This window comes from Squalius cephalus (assembly GCF_949319135.1).
Source record: "Squalius cephalus genome assembly, chromosome: 22".
Taxonomy (NCBI): domain Eukaryota; kingdom Metazoa; phylum Chordata; class Actinopteri; order Cypriniformes; family Leuciscidae; genus Squalius; species Squalius cephalus.
Genome location: NC_137143.1, coordinates 20,453,017 through 20,461,976, shown reverse-complemented (window position 1 = coordinate 20,461,976; position 8,960 = coordinate 20,453,017). Strand labels below are relative to the sequence as shown.

The window sequence follows — 8,960 nt, the reverse complement described above, 5'->3', positions numbered from 1 at the left end:
AACGTAACCCATTATTACTCTCCACAAAAAGTAACGCAATTAGTTACTTTTTTAGGGAATAACGCAATATTGTAAACTTAAAAGCAACTTTCCCTAACACTGGTTTTAAAGGTCAGCATAGTCCATTGTTCAGTTGACATGTTGTTATGAAAGCCTGAATGTGGCACATTGAATGTGCTTTTAAACTTGTTTTGGAAGAACAGATAAAAATCATAAGTACAACTGAGATAGAAGTTTTAAATCAGTTTAAGACCCATGTGCCATCTCTGCAAGTGAAGTTTTTTTTTTTTTTTTTTTGCACAGGGGGCAGGAATGATTTTACGCATTCCAATTTATATTAATTTGTGTCCGTGTCAGGCCTGAATTCCATGTTTATGGTTCACCTCTCTCTCTCTCTCTCTCTCTCTCTCTCTCTCTCTCTCTCTCTCTCTCTCTCTCTCTCTCTCTCTCTCTCTCTCTCTCTCTCTCTCTCTCTCTCTCTCTCTCTCTCTCTCTCTCTCTCTCTCTCTCTCTCTCTCTCTCTCTCTCTCAGCAGTTTACGGCAAATGCTTTGCACGTGTAAAGGGAATATACACTTTGATGCACTCCAATTGTGCATTTTGCAGACTTGAGCTCTGTGTATGTGTCATATAAACTGAGATGATGAAATCGATTAAATGTTGATGACTGAGTAAGGTGTAATGTCCACACCCTCAGCCATTCCTAAATCCAAAATGACACTCATTGCAAATAACATAGCACTCCTAAGACAGCGTCAGACACTCATTATCCTCTACCAATGTTTGTTAACCGGTCAATGATATTCAACCCTTCAGGTTTGTGTCTTGGTAATTAACCTGACATTTACCAAGTGCCACTCTAGTTTCTTCTCTCTATGGCCTAAGATTGTTGTGGTCCTGAAGGCCTTAATCTACTGCATGGTACCATGGAGACATGAGATTTTATGCTTTGCATGCTTAAATGTGGCCCAGATTGGGTCTAACAGTGCTTGTCCAAGCATGAATTGTTAAAGGGATAGCTCAGCCAAAAATTTTAATTTCTCTGATCGGTTTTGATTCTCAAAAGAAGATATTTTGAAAAATGTCCATAGAGTGAAAGTCAATGGGGTTCATCAGTGTTGTTTTGGACCCCATTGACTTTCATTATTTGAAAAAAAAAAAAAAAAAAAATCAGTGTTCTGTAAAAGAAAGAAAGTCATACAGATACAGGTTTTGAATGTCATGGGGTGAGTAAATAATGTCAGTTTTCCATTTTTGGTGAACTATTCCTTTAAAGAGATAGTTCACCCAAAAATAAAAATTCTGTCATCATTTAATCACCCTCATGTCGTTTAAAACCAATAACACATTCATTCATCTTCGAAACACAAATGAAGATCTTTTTAATGAAATCTGAGAGATTTCTGTCCCTCCATTGACAGCCTACGCAACTACCACTTTCAAGCAAAGACATCATTAAAGTAATCCATGCGACTCACCTCATTTTTCCACTTTATACACAAAATATTAATTTCCAATGCACGTTCATAACATTTGCTCTCGTTTCAGACTTGCGCGTCAACACACCGAGAATGTGTCGTGGTGCTCTGAACACGCATTGAGGATTAATTTTTTTCAAACAAAGCATTCGCAGTGCTTCATAAAATTGAGGTTAAACCATTGGAGTCACATGGATTACTTTAGTGATGTCTTTACTACCTTCCTGGGACTTGAAAGTGGTAGTTGCGTAGACTGTCAATGGAGGGGCAGAAAGCTCAGATTTCATTAAAAAGATCTTCAATTGTGTTCTGAAGATGAACGAAAGTCTTACGGGTTCGGAATGACGTGAGGTTGAGTAATAACAGAATTTTCATTTTTGGGTGAACTATCCCTTTAAGTGCTTGACTAATGCATCATTCCATGATTATAGGTCATTGTACATGATAACCATATCTAGGTCAACTGCTGGAACCTGGATAAAAAGTGAAGTGCTGACTAAGTAAATGACTTCCCATAATACTTTGTACTAGTGATTCATCAAATAATCTCCAATTGTTGGTATTGGCCCAAACATTTGTGATAAGAAACAAACAAGAAGGAGCTAAAAAGGTGTGAGAAACCGACAGATTGAGAGAATGAAATATGTGTTATGGTTTTTGAAAGTTTTCATGTTACAAAAAAATGACAGTAGCATTGTTATAATAATGCTAATTTACGAGAACCTCTCCAAGATAACAGTAAGAAACATCGAGGCACAGAGTCGCGCATTACTCATGTCCTACAGTGTTTTTCTCTTGGATGTTATTTTAAACGTTTGACACTGATTGTTTGTAGCGGAACTGAACATTTTGGCACGGTCGGTGAAGGAGAGGGATGAAAATGTGTTTCTAATCACTCACAAAGATGCCTTTGTTCTCCTGTCCGTGGCCTTCTGTAAGCCAGCGGTCCGGACTGAGGTATTCTGTCAGAGTCATCTTAATTAGACTCATTATGTAGCATTGGAGGGTGCAGGATATACTTAAATGAGTGTTATGTGATTTATCATTTATCTAGGTGGATAAGTGGATATATGGATGGCGTACTTTGACACTCAGGAGTAGGTCACAGTGCAAACAGTATCAGTCAGACTCAGTCAGTCTTGAAACTCAGAAAGTACCTGAGTTTACCTGAGTTTAATGCTGTTTCAACAGAAGACAACACATTTTTCCAAAACTTTTACCAAACTGAGTGGCCAGTGTAAGTTTCCTGCCTGTCAAACTCCGGGAGAGAATCTCAAAATACTTTAATCAAATAAAAATCGAACTTTTCCCGAAAAGCGACCACTTTTTCCATCTTTTCTCTCAATATTGCGGCAACACCTCTTCAAAACGGGGGCCTGTGCGTTTTAAAGATAAGCTTTCAGGGCAGATTTCAAACGAAACGCAGAGGGGAAAAAAAGCTGAGAACCTGATCCCGGTCTAAATGGGTTGGAATAACACTCTCCCACCCTGTCTGTCAGTGAGAGATTTTCTCAGAAGACTGAAAGGGCTCTCTGACTGGGCCTGTCCTGTTATTTTCTTTTTCTTTTCTTTTTTTCATTCTGTCCCATTCAGTTTTTGGCTGGTTTATTTACCCCTCCTGGTGGACAGAGCCTGTAACACAACAACAAGACTATCACATGGACACACTTCTGGAGGGTTTGAACACATGACTATTAATGTTTTCAGCCTGCTGGTCAGAACAAACCTGATGTAATGCCACACTCTCAGTCTGAGACTGCAGAGCTAGACAACAATGCATCAACAACAGCAAAAATCTTTTTTATGCTAGTCAGTTAATGCTAGTCATAACGTTGTTGTTTTTAAGATTCAGCACTATTTCTAGGTCAAATAAGTACATCAGTGTCTAAAGCTTACTCGACAAACTTTAAAGTGAGAGATGGTTTGTGCTCATGTTAAATATAGGCAATAAATTATATCAAGCGATTAGCTATTACACAAAGAGGTAATTGTAAACATTAGCCTATTACTCAGCGAATAGAGGAAGCACTTAAAGACACAACCACTTAAGTTTTTTTTCTTTTTCTTTTTCTACTCCTGTGTCCCATATATCTTGTCCTCCATCCCCCCCAAAAATATCATCAAATGGACAGGGCCATGATGTTCCCATTCCTGAGTTAGTTGGAAAGGCAAGTGCTCTGATTCCACTTCCTTGAAGTTGAGTTCCCTGCTTTCTGGTTCAATCACCCGCTTTACACCAAAGTCAATGTGCCCAAGTGTCACATGCATTTTGCATGATTTAGGGGAAGCCACTTCCCTTGCTTGCTCTTAATTGAGAGCACATTTGGTACACCTCACACAACTTTTAGATGTGTCTGTATGTGTGTGTTATAGAGAAACACCATACGCACAAGCTCCAGCAGAGCCGCGCAACCTCTTGTCTTATTGCAAACTGCCAAATGCTGGCAAGGGTGTTTGCATGTTTTAAAGTGAATTAGATATTGACTTTCTGATGCATGATGAGAAAAATACATTTTTAACCATTTAGTTTATTATTTAAATCTAAACAGTCATGTGCGATCACATTTGACCCTTTCCCATCATTTTTATGGCTGCCCTATTTATGTCATTGTGTTTTTTATGCGACATTGATAAATTCAAAATGGCCGTACATTTTAGTCTGAGATATTTTTAGTAGATTAAGGAGCACTTTTATTTTATGTGTATTAATTTTTTTTGCGATTTATTTGCCATAAATTAAAATTTGTCTTAACATAATGAATCAAATAGTGTATTTGTTATTAACTGGATATTTCAGTGGGAATTTCCTTTAGGTCTTTTTTTTTTTGAAAAAGGAGGATATTTTCATTAAACAATACTGTGGATAATTAATAATAATAATAATAATAATACTTAAAGGGATAGTTCACTCAAAAATGTTTAACTCGCCCTTAATTATTCCAAACAAAGTTGTTCCATTTTTGTTTTTCATACTATGGAAGTCAATGGGGTCCATCAAATCTTTGGTTACCAACATTCTTCAAAAAAATCTTCTTTTGTGTTCAGCAAATCTTTTGTCTTCAGGGAGAGTTAATGATGACAGAATTTTCATTTTTGAATGAACTAACCCTTTAATGTGAACATCAGTGCATTTATGTTGTAAACAAATATAACAATATGTATTATAGAGAGACAAAAAAATTAAAATAAGAATGACTAAAACAAAATACCTTTGTGACTTAATTCATGAATCAGAGGGTTATTTACAAAACCACATTAATATGTTAATTTTAATTAAAGTGTTAATAAAAATAGAAAGGAACTTACAATGCACAGCCTTAGACAGTGTAATAAGTATTTTTATTGCATTTTATAATGCCATTGTCAATAATTAGTACAGATTACATGCAACTAGACCTACTGTACAGTTTTTTATTGTCTGCATGAACAGACACAAGAAGATTCAGGTTACAAATACACAGATATATGTGTTTTTTTTATACAGCATGAAGAAAAACGGCAGTGACTGGCATAAACATGGTCACCGGGGGTTAGAATGACAAAGGTGGATGGCTAGTTGCCTTTTTTTTTCTATACCATTTCAAAATACACCACCTATTCTTCCCCCAAGTCTCATCTGAAAAAGCAAAAAAAAAAAAAAAAAAAAAAAAAAGAGAAGTAAACAAGTTAAAATGAAACTAAAGTACATAGAAGTCACTGCTGAAAATGTACACACATTCGTAAAAATACAATGAGAGGAGAGTCAAAGTGGTAGTTCCATTTGATTGGCCGAAGAAGTTAATACCATCAGGCAAAAGCTCCCCTGTAGGGGTCCTTTACTTAGAGAGGGGCATCTCAAAGCTATTCATAACCGGGCAATGGAGCTCTGGGTTGTAGGGTGGATAACCGTGAAATGTAAAATACCGCTGTCACCTACGTCAGCCATTAGTTTGGTTACAGTTGTGGCAGACTTGATCGATTTAGAATACAAAAGTCTATCCACAATCCCTTTGGTGGTCACTGAAAATGAACTGCATTTCTAAAAGCCTTTTCACAATCTTATTTGGTATGCTACAGTGGAAAAGCCACACCAAGTTCACAGCGAATGGCAAACAGTGGTCGAAAATGACATCATGTGCCATGAGGGTGCAGGAAAGTCTGAAAATATAAGGAAGACGCTCTCAATCGACATTATCACCCAGTTATGCTGAAGAGAGCCAATCCATGCACTTTCTCAGAGACTTTCTGTACAGATCTGGAGCGCTATTGCCTTATGAGAGACAGCTTTGAGTGCTCATGGTAAATATGAGTTGACTTTAAAGGGAGTCTGTACACATATTGGCACCTAAAGGACCAATAATTAACAAAAAAACACCTTAAAGTTGCTCTTTCTTATAAGCAAGAGAGGGCTACACATTTTTTCTACAATGTTTTTTTTTTTTCTCTTTCACTGTTTTTCTGAAGTTTTGGTCCTGTCTTCTGAGAAAAGTCCTTCTGAGGTATCATTTCACAATGAGTTCAACTTTTTAGTTTGTTTTCTCTCTTTTTTCCTTAAAAATGCATAAATGCACTACAGAGACAAAAAGTATCAAAATAGACCTAGCTAAGATAAATATACAAACAGGTGTGTTACCTAAACCACTTATCTAACTCTTAATCTGTCTTTTTTCGAGAGATAATACACAAAAAAAAAAAAAAAGAAAAAAAAAAAAAGAAAAAGAATCATCGTCCCAGACGTTTTATGACAGAAAAACTGGGGGGGGAAAAAAAGGAAAACAAAATTTAACCATGATACCTGCAGCACATAATATGATAAATACATACACTTTTAGCATAAGCAATACAGTATAGGAATTCTGAGCTCAAAACTTTACAATAGCTAAAAAACAGGTGCGGAAAAATAAAAGCCAAAAGAAAACAAGTAAATGAAACACGAAAAAGAGGGAATGCCCTTGTGAGCAGCTAAGCCGAACGGTAATATACAATAATACATCATTACAACTCGCGTAAAAGTAACAAAGGAGTCATGGCGATCACCACTGATGTGTTTCAGTCCACATCTTACAAAACAGCTTTGTTTACACATGTACCTTAAAGCACAATTGTAGTCCATTTCGTGAATGCAGCAATTCATTTGTGAGAGTTTTTCAATTCCTCCGCAATCCTCAGTTCTTGTAGCACAAGCTTGATGCTTCTCTTTGGATATTTTGGTTTTGTCGTGCGGTAAAAATAAAGGCCTGTTTTACTAGGAGCGTGATGATCTCTCTGGGATGGTGTGTGTGTGTGCTATTTTTTCCACAGCCGTCACGAAGCTACACTTTGCATTAATTGGGAAGCGGGGTCCGTGCAAGAGTGGCCTGCGTTAATGCATTCTGCCTATCATCATTTCTGACACCCAACTGACTGGCCCATTGAGTACGCTCTAATGACCGGCCAGCTCGATGGCTCTCATTGGCCTGGCCTCTCATTATGCATGTGGAATTAGAACACACAATTAAGCCTCCGCACAGAGGACCTGTACATAGACACTATGCTAATAGATCACTTAAAGTGGGGAATATGTGATTTGGAGTAGACCCTTTTAAATATGTTGACGACTTAATGCTTCATACTTAACAGGACTCAGCATTTTTTTTTTTTTTTTTTTTTCAGGAGGGGGTGGAGAGGTAGTCGTCTTTTTCCCCGTTGTGTCTCGTTTATTTGTTTCCATTCATGCTAATGAATTTGGAATCGAGAGGAATCGACAAGCTCCGTTCACAGCTATCATATTTTGGTTTTTCCGACAACGCACGTTTTTTTTATTATTATTATTTTGTGGATGAATGAAAAACTAGAAGGGATTCAAACCTTTTGAATGACTACAGGTGACTTTCATTGGCCTATCTATTTTGTGAATCGTTTTCAAAAGGAGGTAGCATTATTTTTGGTTTTATTTCTTTGTAGGTGTTTCGAAGGTGTGTATGAAATGAATACACGGGTCTCGCGTGACCAGGTACGTCAAAGATCCTCCAACATAAAAAAAAAAGTGGGAAATAATTACTTGAACAGAACTTAAAATGATTCCTGTTGTGTTTGAAACGATCTGAGTCCCTATAAGCCATCCCTTATTAGTGTGGTAAATAATACTGTTCAACAGGCAGGGTAAGAACAACAAGCAAGTGCTTGCCTGCTTTTTTTTTGGTTTTCGTTGAACTGCGTTTTATTGTGAAATACTGGTAATTGAAGTAAACCATAATGCTGAGTAGTTGCTACTGGAGTCTAGTGTCACGAAGTACATCAACTGTTATTCAAGTGCCATTTGCATGTAAAGTCCTTTGCAATCTTAGACGGTGAAGACTGCGTTCTCAACACTGCAATCGCCTGAGCATAAGATGGGGTAGAGAGCTTCCTTTCTCAGAGCGTAAGTGCTTTGTACATTAGCTAAGGAACTGCAAGAGGCTTGTTAATACTGCTTTTTTTTGCTTTTTGTTTCCTTTTCGGTTTGTTTTTTGGCCTTTAAACATATGTAGTGTTAAGAACTCATTAGGTTAACTTATATTAAAACAGTTCTCTCCTTTTTAAAAACAACAACAAAAAAATTTTGCATTTTACACTTTGGTTTTTGGAATGCTCTGTAGTGTCAGTGAGTCAAAAAACAAATGATTTAACTAAAAAAAAAATTACAAAAAAGAAGGATAAATTAAATATTCAAATGACGTGTTTGTGTTCTTTTGGCCAGTTCTCTAAGAAGAAGAAATGATAAATAAAAAAAAGTTTTTTTTTTTTTTTTTTTTGGTTTACTAAATATCTCTTTGGTTACCTGTAACAAAAGTAAAATGGGGAAAAAACTAAAAAAGCAACATATATTAAATTAAAACTCGAAATTTGGCATGGCACTACTGAGAAACGTTTTTTTTTTTTATAGTTCAGTGAAAGCAAAATCTCACATGCTAATCAGACACTTTCTACTCACACAGTGAATTGCAAATAACTTTTATATATCTAGTAACTATAGAACTTTGAACTGATAATGAGAGAGTCACTATATTGGTTAGCCACAGTACAAATCCCCTTTGTAATAACAGCGAGAGGGGGCAAACACTGTGGTCTGAGGTATTCCGTGACCGTGTTATCTTTTACGTTAAAGCAATATTTTGTATCGCAGCTGATATCAACCGGCTACTACAGAAAACTCTGAAACGAACGAAGTAAATGCCGCAAATCTGGGAAAATAAGATCAAAAATTTCAAAATAAACAAAAAAATGAAGCAAATTTGTGAAAAAAGAGAGATATGAGTGCCTGTAAAGTTTTTCAGGATCTTACAGGGAGCCCTGCAATGCGTATTCCACCTCTTTAGTTTCAGCTTCTCTCTGCTATAGAAATGTTCGAGTGGTATTTAACGTTAGATTTCATCTGTGGTTCTGTTTCGGAAGTTTTCACTTAACGCTAAGTGCTATCCTCATTTACGTGTGATCTAACGCTAGGATACGTTTTGGACTTTTTTTTAATGTTTTTTGGGGGTGG

At 36.6% G+C, this 8,960-nt stretch overlaps 1 protein-coding gene across 12 annotated transcripts in view; it reads right to left on the bottom strand.

Annotated features, from left to right (window-relative positions):
• Window positions 1-6,826: 6,826 nt before the first annotated feature.
• The window catches only part of foxp4 (forkhead box P4), a 298,841-nt gene continuing 296,707 nt past the window's right edge, over window positions 6,827-8,960 (bottom strand). For all 12 annotated transcript variants that reach the window (XM_079857685.1, XM_079857691.1, XM_079857692.1 and 9 more), the window contains one exon: window positions 6,827-8,960. This exon is cut by the window's right edge and continues 1,381 nt beyond it. The gene's annotated coding sequence lies outside the window, so the exon portion shown is untranslated.